The sequence below is a fragment of the Apteryx mantelli genome, chromosome 8 (assembly GCF_036417845.1).
Source record: "Apteryx mantelli isolate bAptMan1 chromosome 8, bAptMan1.hap1, whole genome shotgun sequence".
NCBI lineage: Eukaryota > Metazoa > Chordata > Aves > Apterygiformes > Apterygidae > Apteryx > Apteryx mantelli.
The window spans coordinates 25,625,236-25,641,917 of NC_089985.1; positions in this window are offsets into that span (position 1 = coordinate 25,625,236).

Below are 16,682 nucleotides of genomic sequence, written 5' to 3' on the forward strand. Positions count from 1 at the left end.
CATTTGGTTGGATGGCTATTATAGTGTGGCCTGAGTTGTTACTCTTTTTTTTCCTCTTTTTATATGATTTTGTACCTCAAGAGTTATATTTCCTCTTCAATTTACAGATTTATTCCCAACTTTTAAGAAGAAATCATCAGCTTCATTAGACAGTAACCATAGGACTGAGACCCCACTAAATTATCAAAAGTAGATGCCCTAACAGTCATTCTTTAGGTTTAGCCTTCTGAGTTTTTTTTCCTGAAACATTTTTATAAACTCCTGGAACTTTTGTTCAGCTAGGTACAAGGGCACACAATGCTCCTGCGTTCTCCTAGTTGGTCTCTCTCTCACTCTTATTGTGTGCCTTCCACTCCTTATCTTTATAAAGCATGATGCTTATTTCCCAAATGATCTAGTGTAGGACAGCTACAGTAATCGTCACCACTGTCTTGGCAAAAGAGAAGTACAAACTTTACACAAAAAGCAAGTGTCTTTGCAGCTTGTGCTAACTTACTTACCAGTCTAAAGTGGATTTGTTTCTGGGACGTGATACATGAATCAGCATATGAGTTATAAACAAAACATGTGGCATGACAATCCAGTATTTTGGTAGTAAAAACATGCTGCCATCCACTGGTCTTTTAATATACTGACTATATTCCATACTTTGGCATCCTACATTTGCCTAGGAAGGGATTTCAGTTTCTCTGTTGATGATTTACCATGCTGTTTTAGCAGAATATTTTATTTTCATCCTTCTCTCCATGCCCTCCAGCCTCAGATCTCCTCTGCTGCTCACCAGATGGAGTGTTCACTTAATTTGCTATTTACCAAATATTTGTCTTTGCTTTGACTTAGACAGTTTCTCTATCAGTATTTCCTATCTCCTATTTCCTGACATGACTGGTAAGTGTGTTTCTGACATTCAGTCACCCTCCTCTTTCCTTATTTTCCTGCTCCCAGTCCAGACCATTACATTCCTGCACATACGTCATCTTCCAACACCAATTTCTTACTCCTGCTCTTGCTAGTCTTCTTATGAAGCAAGGAAGTCATTCTTGTACCAGAAGATAACTAGCCCATTGTGGAGGAAGATGACAGGCTAAAGAACTATTCCTCTAGCATGACTGGGTTTCATGCCAACAATCCCAACTGTCTTCTCAAAACTTAAGTTCCTGCAGCCTCTTATCTTTCCCTGTGCTGATTCTCACCAGTTTTCCTTGAGGAGACTGATAATGAATTTTTCTCTTCCAGTTTTGCTCCTAGGATCTCCTTTTGCTGATTCTTATTCCATATACTGATCTTGCCTCATAATACAGACATTTAATCTCTTAGCTTAAAAGTATGCACAAAGTACATCCCTGAATCTTGCTTGCATTTTGCTATATATATTATGCTCTTAACATACCTGGAGGTCTTCCAGGATTCTGCTACTAAGCTATTGAGCTCTGAACCTACTTGATCTGCTAGCCTCTAGGAAAAGCTTAATTACCTATGCTTCTTGACTTGTTGCCTGCCCACCATGCTGTTCGTGAAGTCTCACCTCCAAATTCCATACTGTTCTTGCTTTGTTCTTTTTCACTCTGTCCTATCATAGGGATGATATTTATGTCCCCAGCTCTACAGATAAATGCTAACAACATTTAGCATTCAGACAAAAATAAGCTGGGCTCTGTGCTGAAAGAGGCAGTTGGAGTGGGGAATCATTTCTTTTGGAAATTCTTACTTTCTATTTATCAGTGTGTTTTTTTCCCCCTCCAGTCAGCAGCTGTGAAAATTCGTAGAGCTCAAAAGGTTATTTTCACTTGTGGCAATTAATTACCTATATAATATACAAGGTTTAAAGCTCCTGTTAAAAAGGAAGTGATTCATTTTTACTTATAGCCATGATAAGCACCCAGTACTTCATGAAAGGCATTCACTCAGATTTATGCAAGAATGATTTAGTCTTACATAATGCTTCTGTTGTGCTAGATCTTGAGAAAGTTAATGAAGGGGAGAATAGAAGCAGCAAGTATGTGTGACTGAGTTGAAACATGAAGTGTCCATCTATCCAACTGATCTTGCAGGAAAGGTTGTCAGCGCTTTAAAAACAAAAGCGTTGTACATTCTATTTTCTGTACATGGATGTGGTACATAAATGAATTTGAAACTTAGTGTACAAGCTAACCGAAGGGGTTTCCTGGGTACCTGTTTCTTGTTGCATACTCACAGATTGCTGAACTGTGAACCAGTACAAAGTGTTTGTAGCAGACAATCATACATCTTTGCTACAGCATGCTGCAGTCACACCTTCAGTGCTGCTGCTTTGTCTCCCTGAGTATCACCTGCTCACTACTTTCAGATTGCGTCTAGTCAAGTAACCTAGTCTTAATCTCAAAGTTACATCCTTATCTATCTCTGAAATGAAAAGATAGAGATACTCTGCTCTGAAGATCTCCCAAAAATGACAGAAATGATGAGAACGCTAAAAATGGAGAGAAGGGGAAAAGAGTTTCATATTTTCATAGGAACATTTAACAGTCAGTGTTTTACATTCAGTAGTAACAAGGGATGAACTGTGGGCAGCAGAACAGTGACAACCGAGCAGGAATTTGGACGAGAAGGGAATTGTTTGCTAAAATCAATGGATACTACAAAGCTATGAAAAAATGTAGTATTTTCCTCATAAATAACTAATTTTTTTGATCCCACTAAAATAGCAAAGATTTGTACTCAAAACAGAGCATCTTAATCTCTCATATATATATATGTTAATGATCAAACTAGCAGAATCAAACTCCAGAAACTGGGTATTTTCTTTGCTTTAAGCACCTTTTAATACCATTTTGATTTACTTATCAGCAGGAAAGTAATCACTAGTGAGTCAACATCTTAACAGAGCACAGTATGAGTTTCTTAATTCTCAGCATTCTCCCAAAGATTTTACACTGGTGAAATCCCACTATAAATGATTCTCTCCTTCCCATTCCATCCAGCATGAATCTTAACTGTAAAACCACAGATTCATCTAATATATTTTCTGGTCTCTGTATAACAGAAATCCTCAGAGGAGGCTGTGTTGGAGGTTGATATATAGGAATAACTAGATAATGGATTTGCAGTGTAGAAGTTTTAACATTTCCAAAATGATTCACTAGAGCAGTTCCATATCAGGACCTTCTTGGCCAGCATCCAGTATTGCAGTATAGTACATATGAGCTAAGAATATATCCACTCGGGGCCAAATGCATCAAGCACAAAAGAAAGCATCTCCCAAGCCATCAGCAAAGGCCACGTTCATCTGTGAGAAGAGAAGGAAGAGACTCCATAGCACATTTTCACCTACAAAGCAAACAGGACCCAAACAGATACCTGGTCAAGAAGGGGAGTACTAACTGAGCAAAGTCAAGGATATTTGCGCATGGGAAGGCAATTTACATGATGCATCCCAATAACTTTAGAAAAAGGATTCCACAGGATGGGTAATAGCAGCAGAACCAGGGTGCAACCACTGTTGGGAATCCCACAAAGCAAGAAGGAAGGGGGAAACATTGGGACTGGACAACTTGGTATCTTAGGGCAGCATGACAACCCATTTCAGGTAACCTCAGTCAATCACCAAGAAGCACAGAATCAGGCATGATGATGGTCAGAACTTAGAAGACAATCTCAATGATACCTAGAGGTGTTACGCACCCCAAAAGGGGACCTCTGTAAACATCTCTGGCCTTTTGTTTTCTGGGATACAACTTGAAATTCAGCTCCAAATTCTTCCTTAAAAATACTTCTAGGTACATACTTCAGTAATTTTAAGACCATCACCTGTAGGGTTTCTGTCCTTAAAAGACACTGGAAGATGTTCTGTGACAATGATCTATCTTTGAAGGTTAGATTTGGTTATGTAGGAACCTTTCTGACCCACCCACTGGGTTTAAAGCTATACTTTCAGGAAGGCACATCTTTACTATTTGATAACTAGTGCATGGCCAGGTGGATAAGAGATCATAATGCTTTTGCATACTTCAGGCCAAGCAAAGGTTAGGAGGGCAATTCATGTTTAGGTATAGTCCAATTCTTTATTAGCCCAGTATCACATCATGATTTGAGCCCTTGTTTCACCGAAATCACCGACTAAAGCATTGAGCCCTTAAATATGAACAGAGAAAAACTTTCACTATTGTAGAATTTATGCAATTTTAAGGCAGAATAGTTATCAAACCTATTTCTAGGCTAGAGTTCTTGACTAGGCTCTGAATTCCATGGGCAAGCACACACTTCTGGGCCATGAGGATAAGCAGGGAACAAAAAGTAGTTAAGATAATTCTTTACCCTGCCATTTTCCCCTACAGTCAACCAACTCTGTTTCTTCAATACCCACCTTTTAGCCTGTCTGACCCAGTTTCTGGAAAGCACTGACCTTTGGTAAGGAGAGATCTTGAGAAAAAACACAGGCACATCTTTAACTAGCGGCTTTAGGTGACTCACTGTGGAATACCTCAGAGTCATTGTATTTACTCAGTGCAATTAGGATCCAGCCTATAGAATTTTTAGTCAGACTGTGCCACCTTGTTTTCTCTCCCTTCTCAGGCTGACAGAGCAGAGCTATAATAAGGTGACAAACCCCAGTTTCCCTACAGTCCAGCAGTGAGGGAGCATTCACATTCACACATGCCATTATTAATCAATCAGCTGTACATGCCCCAAACTAAGTAGTCTTGTCTCCATAGTGGAGTCTCACTAATGCTTTTATTAGATTATTGGCATCAGTCACAGAGTATCTAGTTTTATGACTTTCTACTTCTGAACCCTACCACCTCACAACCACACGCAAACCTTGGACCATGGCCAAGCATTTCACATACTTCACTTTCTGCTTCCCTACTGACAGTCACCATAAGAAAAGTGAGATCCTGGGTGGCACTTGGCCATGCCACCTTTGTCTTTCCCAGAAGATCCATAATCTTAGTGTTGTGTGGAACAGGCAGGAGATCTGGTCACTAGCCGTGACACAGCCTCCTAGCAACATCTCAGTCTCAGCCTAGGTCTTTGTGATCTGCAATAACTCTTTCAAGAATGCCTGCACTTAAACCCAGTTTCAGTTACATCAGAGGCCATGGTCAGTCAGAACAGCAAATCCAGAGAAACTGTAAATCAAAGCAGAGCTTTACTTCTTAATCCTTGCTGCAAAGGCTTGGAATTTCCTGAAGAAAAACGTGGCAGCTGTTACTGGCCCTGGAACAGATTTACCTGGGCCAAGAAATCAGCCTGACAGATTGTTTTTGCACCATTAGAACAAAAGGCTGATCCTGCCATCATCCTGCCAGTACTTCAGGTGTTTGTACACTGGGGTGAAACAGGAGGTCAGGTTTTTCTCTATGAAACAAAGAGGACACTGACACTCACAGGAAGAGGTGTGCATATACACAAATGGAGAGGCTGCCTTAATCTACAGGCGTCTCTCTGCACTCTTTCTAACAGCCATGGCAGTCCTGCTTGCTGGCTCTTCCAAGCCACCTTGAGTGTTTGTACCTCGTGCTTGCACTGCTGATCACCAAAATGTGACTGGTCTCCAAGGTGACTGAAGACAATGATTCATGTCAAGCTGACATTGGTGCACATTTTCCTATGGTGATTCTAGAGGCAGAATCATGCAAAGAAGTAGTTGTAAGAGTAGGGTTCTCTTAGGTTTAAAAGAAATACAATAACAAAGTAAGTCTAAAGCTACTTTCTGTCTGCTTGTCCTAAGCTTCAGAGCTCTGTACAACTTCAGTCCTAGCCAGCTGCAGCCTCTGCCTGCTCACCCTTTTCCTAGTTTACTCACACAGATTCCTCACCACTGAGCTATTTTATTTGTCATCATTTATCATCATAACAGCTGGGGATGGCCATAAATTATTTCTGTGAAAGTGAAACTCACGCCTTAGTCTAATGTCAGCATTGCTGCTGTTCACCATTTGTGCATGTACAAGCACTGGAGTAGCCACAAAGTTTAATCATACTTGGAGACTTTGTTCCCCCTTTTCTGGGACTGAGCACTTACTGGTCCTGTTCAGGATGAGAGTGCAGTAACCTAGGTCTGATTTTATCCCAGGGCAAAACACTGGCTGCCACTTGCCATTTACAGGTGGTGCCATGGCTCTACTTGTGCTCTCCCCCTGCCCCCTTACAGACTTCATGAATCCGGGTTGGTTTGTTTGTTTTTAAACTAAGATACACATAATCATATCCCTCCTTCCTTTTTAGAAGGGATATTTAGATACTTAGTCCTTTATATTCCCAATATTTATTCCTTTAAAATGTACTCACAAGGAACCTTGCTTTACATACTGTGAATCTGTATTCAATGAGAAATTTTATCTGAGTTTAATCTTTGGATCTTCAGTTACAAAATCAGAGTGACAGCATCACTTCAATGTTAATTCACCTCAAGTTGAGAGCAGTAATTGTCTAGAAGAGGGATGGAGAAAGAGCCATTTGGACAATGAAGATCACATATGCATGACAGAAATAATGCCTGCATTGGAGGTGCATGACTACAGATGTCTTCCACAGGTTACTTGTTATAATGACTGCATTTCTACATAAACCATGGCAAAACAGATGACAGAAACAGCCACTGAAAAACTAACTCCCTGGCCTGATTTCTGTGGCAGGGTCAATGGTTTTTGTGGGATTTAAAGTTCACCTTCTAGGTAAGAAATTTTGTCATTAGTACAAAGCAAAAGTCTGCTGGATCACTAATGCATACTGCCCTCTGGAAAGGGAAATCTTCCACTGCAATTTTCAGCCTGACAAACATCCAACTCAGCAGCACACAAGGAAGTATTTGATATATGCTATACATTGAAGCATGCATATATGAATGGCTCTGCAGTTACGTGTCTGAGTGACAAGCTGCCTGTTATCTATCCCATCTTGTGCAGACACCAAGCAACACCTAGAAAACTCACCCATGAAGAGGAAGAGCCTTCCAAGGAGCAGAGCCTACCAGTATTATCTCTAAGAGATCTCCTGTTGACATAAGAGCACAGTAGGAAGAGGCTGGTGTTTTAAGCGGTTTCTGAGGTGCATTAGTGACTGTAATTTTCTGTCTGAGGAGAAAGGAGGCTGTCTGCCTTTGTGTTAAATGCCAGTCCTTTTGAGACAGGCTAAAGTTGTGCTATTGCTTAAAGCAGTATCATTTCAAGAATGATTTAAGAACTCTGGTAAAAACCTTCATCTGAGCTCAGAGAGCTGTCAAACTTCCTGAAGACTTTTACCAGCCTTAAATTACCACTCACAGCCTATGGCTATATTAGCATGGCACAGAGGGACAGATCTGTAGAGCAGAAGAGTTGGCTCTGTGAACCTGACATCTATGCCATAGGACATTTCTGGAACTTCAGGTACGTGCCTGGAGAATATCTCCCAGTCTCAATTCACAGAAAAGGAATCCAGACCAAAGCACACGCAGCAAGAACAACTGAGAAGTTCACGTCAAAAGTTCCTGATCTGAACTAACACACTAATCTAGACACCCAAACGGAGTCTATTGCCAACTCTACAGTCCAAGCCTCCTCTTCCTATGAGCACAGTCAAATAACAAAGAACAGTGCTTGATCCCTGCAGATAAATATTTAAGGATGGACCCCATGTCACTGTTGTTCATGATCCTATTGGGTGGTTTTATATTTAGCATTTCTGTTACACTGATATTTGTTGCAGAACAGATATGATAGCAAAAAGCTAAGCATATTTTGCAGATTCCTAATACAGTAATCACCATTAAGAGAGAGTCAGCATTTGTCAGCATTGCCACAGAATAGTCTAAGATAACACACAGTTTTCCACTTTTTTCAAACAGTTCAGGCTGCAAAGCAGCTAGCATTTGATTCTATCCACCAAAGGCCTTACAAACACCAGTAATCCAAACGTGAACAAGTCCATTAGTGCAAACGCATGTTTAAAGGCTTTGACTCAGGCTTATGAGGATGCTATACCTTGCAAGTGCAAAGAACAGAGACACCTTTATTTTTAAAACTAGAGCCAATAAACATTATATTCAAAATATGTAGGATTTTGACTAAATCATTCATCGTTTTCCCAAATGTTTTGCCTTAAATCTGCCTATGAGCATGCAGCAGTTACTAAATGCAGAATTTATCACAAGCAGGTGTTATAGACGGAGATTGGTAACTCCTATCCCTGCAAGTCCAAGATGTTATCTAAAGTGTACCAACCTCCATCACCAAAGCACTGTCTTTTTGCAAGCTACCTTTACACACAATAGGCCACACAGTACCCGAGATGAGAGCAGCAAACTATTTGGTCATTTTGCTGAAAGATTTATGTGATTCCAGGGTTGCATCCCAGGCTTATGCTAAGTGGAGCTAAGTCATTTTTTGAAAGTGTGTCAGTTCTGTAGCTTGATCTGCTCCAGGTGAATGTACAAATGCTTCTAGACAATACTGGGTTGGGACGGGGGGAGAGGAAAAACAACACCCATCCAAAATTATACCACAATCAAGACACATTACCCCTCCCTCCCACACAAAGTTTAAAACTGTTGTTATCAAAACCCTAATGCCATTTAGTCTTGGCAATGTTCTTTCTTATGTACAAGAAAAATAAAGTGCAACATATGCTTGCTTTTAAAAACTGCCACTATGATACTGCATCCCTTGATACATGCTATTCTAGTACTTGGCACATAAAACTTCTTACTGCTTTGATCTATGCCTGTATTTGACACCTATCCACAGAAATTCAAGTATCTCCCTTCCTCTGCCATCACAGTCCATTTCCAAGTGAAATTTTGCATTTCAAGCGATTTGTGGTACTACAAAACACAAGGGTCTAATATCATTAAAGCATGAGAAAAACCAAGAAGGAGATCTCATTTCTGGCTCTCAAGTGGTACTACAAAGCGACAGCATGAAAACTTAGGCATACCCTTAATTGCATCCTTGGGTTGATTCTGCTTAAGGTTGAAAACTGAAAAATGTGGAATCAGAATCAATATTGATCTTATTCCATGCCCCTGCACAGAGTGGAAACATTCTTGTTGATGAGCCTGAGAGCAGTTCAGTGGAGCAGAGTCACATGCACTGACTCTGATCTTCTATAGTCTCCAAAACAGTAGCCTAGAGGGGTTCTCTGCGCAGGAGAACTTCCAGCATAGGAAGAGCTACCACCTATACAAGTTTCACTTACACCAAAATCTTAAATTTTCAAGTTCTCCAGGACAGTTAAATGAAACTACCTGCCCATCTGCTACATGCTGGCTTCAGCCAGCACCAAAACTTATAAATACCTCTCAGGTCCAAATTTAAAATGCTTTAAAGACATTAAGCTGCAAGCCTAGCTCAGTGCACTTTATCAGTGAACTCCTATTCAACCAGACTCTCTTCATTTCAAATCTTAACCAGTTTCCTCATTTATCCCCTCAGCCATTACATGCTAAATTTAGCTGAACCCTATTTGTCTTTACACTTGTCTTAAATTAAAAAAAAAAAGTGATATCTATAGACTTTTTTTAAGCATAACAAAGTTATTGAAAAGCTGAGCATTCCTCCCCTGTGTGACGACAACTTGCTTTTCTCCAAGCCTCTCCACGTAGTAATGAACACATGCTACCTAATAACCCAAGCTGGTGTAGAAATTGGAACCACAGGGTTTCTGCTGGACACCACCAGGTGGAGTTGGACTTAGGTTTCCTAATTATTCATTTCTTACCATTCTTAGCCCTCCGGCCTCTTACCTTCTTTCACACCAATGAGGGCAAGGTTTGATAGCAGGTTTGGGAAGCTGGAGGGAGGAGCAAATCAGCACTTCCAAGAAGCCATCTCCTGCTGCACTGTGGCACAAATGGAGCTGACAAACTTCAGATTATAGCAGTGCAGAAAAGGAGCAGGTCTGAATTGAAGAAGAACCCACCCTTTGGTTCCCAACTTTTACATCAGCAAACTCAAGTGCCACCAGCTGTGTGAGCTCAGCCAAGTGTGACTTGGAAGAGCCTTAGGGTAGTCATGGTAAGTTGTAGATCTTCACCTGATGCACTAGAGCACTGCTTTAGAGAGAAATACTCTTGTCTCTAAAAGTATGATAAAGGAATGCTGGCATCTAGACAATGAGTGAAAAAGAGTTCCATCTGAAGTATTTTTCCCTCCTGCTATTAATACAAAATGTGAGCACAGCCCCTGAGATCTCACCTCTGACCAACAGGAGGATATGAATAAGGAACAAGCCATCAGGAAACAGTAGGCTCAGTCACCAAATCACTGAGATGATTTGGATGAGTCCCCCTCCCCTCCCCCCCATTTCTGTGCTGTAGTTTCCCCCAGGTAAACACAGGCAATGATGCTCTCCTTTTCTGAGGTTTATGATAAGCGCTATGGAGCGTTAGACTGAAAATCATGAACCATTTCTGGGAAGGGGGAGCAGCGTTAGAAATCTAGAAACTTTGCTGGAAGTTTAATATTCTCAGTGGAGTAGCACGAGTGCTATTTCTACTGGACAGTGTGTAGAAAAGGATGATGTGGGAAAAGTGAAAATAGCTTTCAGTGGCAATGGCCTCTTCCTTTTCCAAAGGTCAATAAAACATAACTCTCCAAAATCTCCCTAAAGGAGATTTCAACATTTCAAGCTGTTGTTCTAAGATATAAGAAACCCTATTTGTGAGACTCCTGATCTATATCAACATCACTGTTGAGTGTCAAGAATTAAAAACAATTTAACTCAGGGAAGTAAAACTGGAAGGAGATTATTTCTGGAAAGGCAGTTTTCAAATGATTCTCCTTTCAAAGAAGCAATTTCCTAGCTCATTATTCCAGTTCCAGTACTTTTGCTTCTGTCTATAACTGTGTAAAGACATTTTAAAGCTTTAATTCACTCTGCAATTCTAAATAGCTTCCCTTAATCATTCATGTCAAACACCTATTTCACATTTTTTAAAAATTTATAAAACAATTCCGTGCTGTCAGGAGGAAAAAACTCCTTAGCATTCAGATTATTAACTGGATACAAGCTCCCCATGCTAATGTAGTTGCTATCATTCACTGGTGGCAGGAAACTGTTTATGAAAGGCATAATTCATACAGTAATTTAGTGCTTGCATTCATGATACATTTTCTTGCCATTCTCTCAGCTAAGATACAGTATTCATCAGGCCACCTGATTTGTTTGGGGGGTTTCGTGCTGCCAGACACCTTGCCTAATGCTCCATGTCATGGAACAATGGTAAGGGCAGTCGCACAGAAGATGACTGAAGTTGTCCCTGTCAGCATGACTGATGTCTTTGCAGTTTCACCGAACACACGCACGCGTGGCTAAGTGAAACTAACAATGTACTGCCTTGTACTTCAATTAATAGCTGGATAATTAATTAGGTTACAGCCCATTATATTAGAGCATATCCAATTAGGAATTCTACTTAAAGGAAAAGGAAATGGATCAGGATTGGGCTGAAGGCCAAGCTTAGCAAGGATTTTCAGCACTTCATAAATTCTTAAGGTGAATGAAATGGGACAAAAAAACTAAAAAAGGTTTTAAGCAGGTCTGAGATATGGGGGCTCAACTCTAGTCTCACAGGACTCAGTAGACCTTGACCCTAAACAAATATACACATTTGGCAGTCTGTGTAAAATAAGGGAGCCTAATTCTGCAGTCCTTGTCTAGACAGCACTTGTAATCATCGTACCAGAAAGACAATCACCAACTTTCATTCATCTCATATATGAACAAACAATCTACTACCTCCCATGGGAAGTTTTGTTAAACAGGATTCCAGGACTGGGCCTCAGTTTATTTATGGCTGATGGAGTTTTGATAAACCTATTCCTTTTCCCAGAAATGTTTCTTTCAGACTAGATGACTACCTGACCCTCTAAAAGACTTGAACTGGGATAAGAGAAGCTACAAGACATAATATCATTAACTATTGATTAGACATTAAACATTAAATCCTTTTGCTCTAAGCTTAATGTTGACTTGCATGGCTAGGTGGAGATATTCCAGGAATTCTGAAAGAGGGATTAAAAGTATCAGGCTGCACTGTAGAACTTCACAGGGCTTCAGTACCTTCCATTGATAATTTCAGTTTCCCTTTATGCTCAAGGCTTATGTGCAGAATACAAATGGGAATATTTTTGCCTGTTCCTGTGGAAGCCCAAAAAGACTAAGTGGACCTCTGCCAGAAATTTGACTCAGAGAAGTAATATGATGTCTTTTGAATGGACACAATATTCGTTTCATAAGCCTTTCCTATTTGTAGGTTGTCACAAGTACTTTTCTGTGTACAACATCAAAACGGCAAATTATTGGGGCTTTTTTTAATGAAAAACAAAGGAAGAAACAGTCTGTTGCTGTTCCCAAACAATCCCAGGGCACTGCATTACCTAAACCTCAGCCCAATGATCTGTTTTACAGTGCCAGTTCCTAAACCCTCCTAGCATTCCAGGAAGGAGAAGCACAGTTCTGCTGTTCCAATTCTGGTGTCATTATGTGGGCACCTGGAGTAAAACTCTTTACAGTGAATAATAGTTCTGATTCTGAAATCCTAGACAATGTGTTTGTACATTACCGACATAGCCAACGTGAGTCCTATCAAGCTTTATATTTGTTTTGATATCTTTTCAATTGTAATATATTCTCAGTGTGGTCAATCATTCAGAAGACCCATGCCAGCTCCTTGTAAAATCTGGAGTCTCCACATCTTTACTGCACAAAATACAGCTGAGGCCAATGCCGCACAGTCTGTTTCTATACATCATCATATACAAATCTTTGGGCTGTGATGCTACATGCAAGAGTAAAGATCAGGCCTACCATACTTAGCCTATTAGTAAGCTACTGGACCAATTCAGCCCTCACCAAAACTGACAGGAGTCCCTTAATGTGCAGCAAAATGAGTCTTAAATATAGTTTTCCCCTAGGTTTGCCCTCCAGATCTTTGTGGTCTCCTATATCCTGCGACCGAGGAACTTTTTGTACTGTACACTGTGGGGAAGAAATTTGTCATTTGCATATCCTGCTGCTTGGTGCCTATGCTCACTATCCTTCACTGCTCTGCAAAAATCCACAGCAGACTGTGCTCAGGCTTTCTTCCAATAGTGCAATCTTTAGGAATTAACAATTCCAGACTTACTGAGCTTTATTTCTAAATTCTTGAGTTTGTTTTTGGGAGGAGTTCTTCAAAAGCCTTGTTGGTCAGCTTCATACCCAGAGCCAAAGAGCTGGGAGTAAGCTAAGAAAGGAAGATAAAGCAAAATATTATAAATTCAAGGCATCTCTCTATGAATTCCCCCAGGTATAAAGAAAAAGCAGGAGAATTAGCCTAAGATAAATCAGATACTTTGGCCTGATAGTCTTAGAAACTCAGAGCTTGGGCAACACTGATCTAAAATACATCACTATTTTGGTTATGTTCAATATATTATGGCTTATGCATATCTTCCAGAGATTGCTGGAATTATGCTACAAAATTTTAATACAAAGCAGACTTATTATTTTGACAGGGCCTTCTTAATCTTTAAAGATGTAATAACCTCTGGAAAGAGCAGAACTATTATGAAACAACCCACATCCCCACTGGGTTCTGCTAGGGAATCAATGGTACCTTGTATTTAATGGTACTGTGTAATTAAACAGTACTTATTTGAGTCAGCATAGATATATTTTCAAATGTCTGTGCTTGAAAGGGAACATCATTATAATGTCTGTGTTGTTGCCAAGTCTAAAAGCCAGATGGACATGTTGCCAAAGGCAGAAACTAGTTTCTGGAACCAAGCAATCATGACCATAATCTGGCAAAAGCAGCTAGATACATTGTGCTTCTGATGCCTATTCTGCATCATGACTGATTGAGACAGTAGTAAAAGCATTGTCATGGGATATAAAAATGACAATTGATGTTAAAAGTAGTTCTACAGATGCTCTCATCATGCAACTATTAAGGACGAACAGAGAGCATTTGTCAAACTCACAGAATGAACTCTAATGAAGCTGTTTGGCAGAAAGTGGTTTTTTTTGGTTTTTTGGTTTTTTTTAAGAAGCAACTGGATAGACCAGATGTAATGTATGAAAAGTCACATTCTACACAAGATAAATTAAAGGTGCATATAGTACGTCAAGCTTTTGCAATGACAATTATTTTCAAACATTATGGAGGCAAATTAACTATTTTTGCATATATTACCATATCTACCCTCTTATATAATATACCTCAGGTCACACTACCAAAAAAAAAAAAAAAGAGCTGATATCTACAAGGCCATTAGTCAGCGCTGATAAAACAAACACTGGGGAATTTATTTCTATTTAATCTCCTACTATTGGTGCCTATAATTAATTCCCAGATTTAACTCTGAATGTTTTACCAATAGAAGAAAAACAGTACTATCAAAAGGTCCTAACTGAGACTGAGAAAACAATTTCAAAGGTGATATAATCCACTATAAAAATAATTTCCAGTAATTAAACCCCCAGGAAGACATAGTAGACGACAGCAGCGCTCCTCTTTGCACTCATCAGTCCTGGATAGCACATAGCTCTAAACTGCTCATGATTCTTTCATTTCTTACCAGGACAAATGTTGGAAAATATTTAAGCCCTTGATGAACTGATAAACATCAAAACCAACTAATTGGTAGTTTTGAAAAAAATCCTCTCTGTAATTCATACACAATATCAAACAAAGAACTGCAAAAAATCTTATAACACTATAACTCTACTTTTAGACGCTATACAAAATTTAAATGCACAATTCCTCCCAATTGCTTAACAGCATTTTTTTCAAAACCCCTTTCTAAACAAACTTTACCTCAAGCTAACAGAGAAGCCCTCTGCAACCTGCCCAGACAGGTGGTAGCATTGCTGGCTGTTGTAGCTATGTTAAAGCAGTGATCCAAAGAACCTAGCAAATAAAAACTTGCATAAGCTACTCATTAACTGAAAATACACTGGAAATCAAGAAATGTCCTTATTGTAGTTTATTCCAGAGCTTTCTTAAGGTACAATCCACACAAGTTTAGAGCTATAGCACTGTACATCTGTCAATGAATTCAAGACTCTAGAAGCAAAATCCAGCACTGAAAATTATAGATAGAAGACTGATGACTGCATGTGGATGTCTCCTCCTCCTCTCCCTTCCAGACTTAAATGTCTGCCAAATCCAATGCTTTACTATTCATAATTCTTCAACACAGGTACATTAGTAGCATGCACTCAACTGTTTCAGAAATTAATATGAATAAATATGAAACAGAAAATCAATACAAATTGTAACTTTTGGCTACAATCAGACTATGAACTACTTCTGCCATCACTAAGGCAGACAAGACCGAATAATATACATTTCTGAGAAATTCTGCAATTGTGCCTGATAGCACAAAGATAAGCAAATTGGATTTTTATTCCTCAGCTATGCATCTGTTAGCAGAACAGTGCTAGTCCTACTGTTAATTAGAATTTCTCTGCAAGTCTTACATTCAGCTGACAAATGGTTAAAATAATCTTCTGCAAGGCAGAAGAGTTGAGCACAGAAACATGAGATACAGTAAGCAGATATTAAATAGTATCTACATAAACACATGATATGAACTCAGAATCAAAGCTACCTCTCACAAGAAGGAAATCTGCCTCAAAACCCATGCCAAAGACTCAGATTTGGATGAGATTTTGATGTATGTGCTACTTCACACAAGCTGTACTTCAGAGTTCTTTCCCTGCAGGAAGGAATTGGGTTTAGTCTTACCATGTCAAATAGGTGTTACTTTTAATCTAAGCTGGGTCAGCATCCTTGGAACAAATTAAAATTAGTTGTTAACTGCTTGAAAAACAGTGACAGTGCTAAAACATTAAGAAAGCAGAGCTTTTCCTCTTTTCAAAAAAGACCATATATTCAAAAGAGACCTGTCATTCACCTCCATTTATTTCAACATGAATTGTAGCTGAATATTGAAAAAAGTAGCATGTGTCTACTGCACCTTCCAGTAACTGGCTCTTCCACTGACTAATCTGGGAAAACCAGAGTTCACCCATTTGCCAGTTGCTTTACCTGACTGTTCCAAAACGGTTTTAAACCCACCTCTTCCCTGGACCAGATTTAACAACGGAACTGTCATGTGTATTTCTTCTATTGGGAACAATACAGGAAATAGCAATTATAAAGCTGCATTCTGAGGCCAAACTTAGGATTCAATCATACAGCTACCCATATCCAAAGAATTCAAGCTACAGGTACTATTTATATATATTTAATCAGAATCATTCTATCATGCATTCTGCCAATGGTTATTTTCCAGCATGCACCTATACATTTTCAGCAGTTACTTACTGTAGCCATATGCTAAGCATATATACACACTCCAATTATTTGCATGGTTTTGTTAAAATACATTTAGATTCCACATTTGGGCATTTCCTATTTTGCTTCTCTTCACCCACACATCACAAGCATCTTCCGCATGATTCTGTTGGACTCGCTAATAAGCAGCTTGTAAGTCACTCCCTCAAGCTCTATTTTGACAGAGCACCTACAGCAATTAAACTTTGTATTTTTCAAACCTTCATATTATTACTTTAGTGTATTGCTAGTGTCTGCGTTGTAATGAGAGAGACACTCATTACAGTGTTCCTTACAGATGTGGAATACCCTGACTAGCGGAATACACGGGCTCGACTCTGTCCTCTCTTGGAACTTCTATAATGTTCAATGAATTGCACATTATAGAGATACCTGA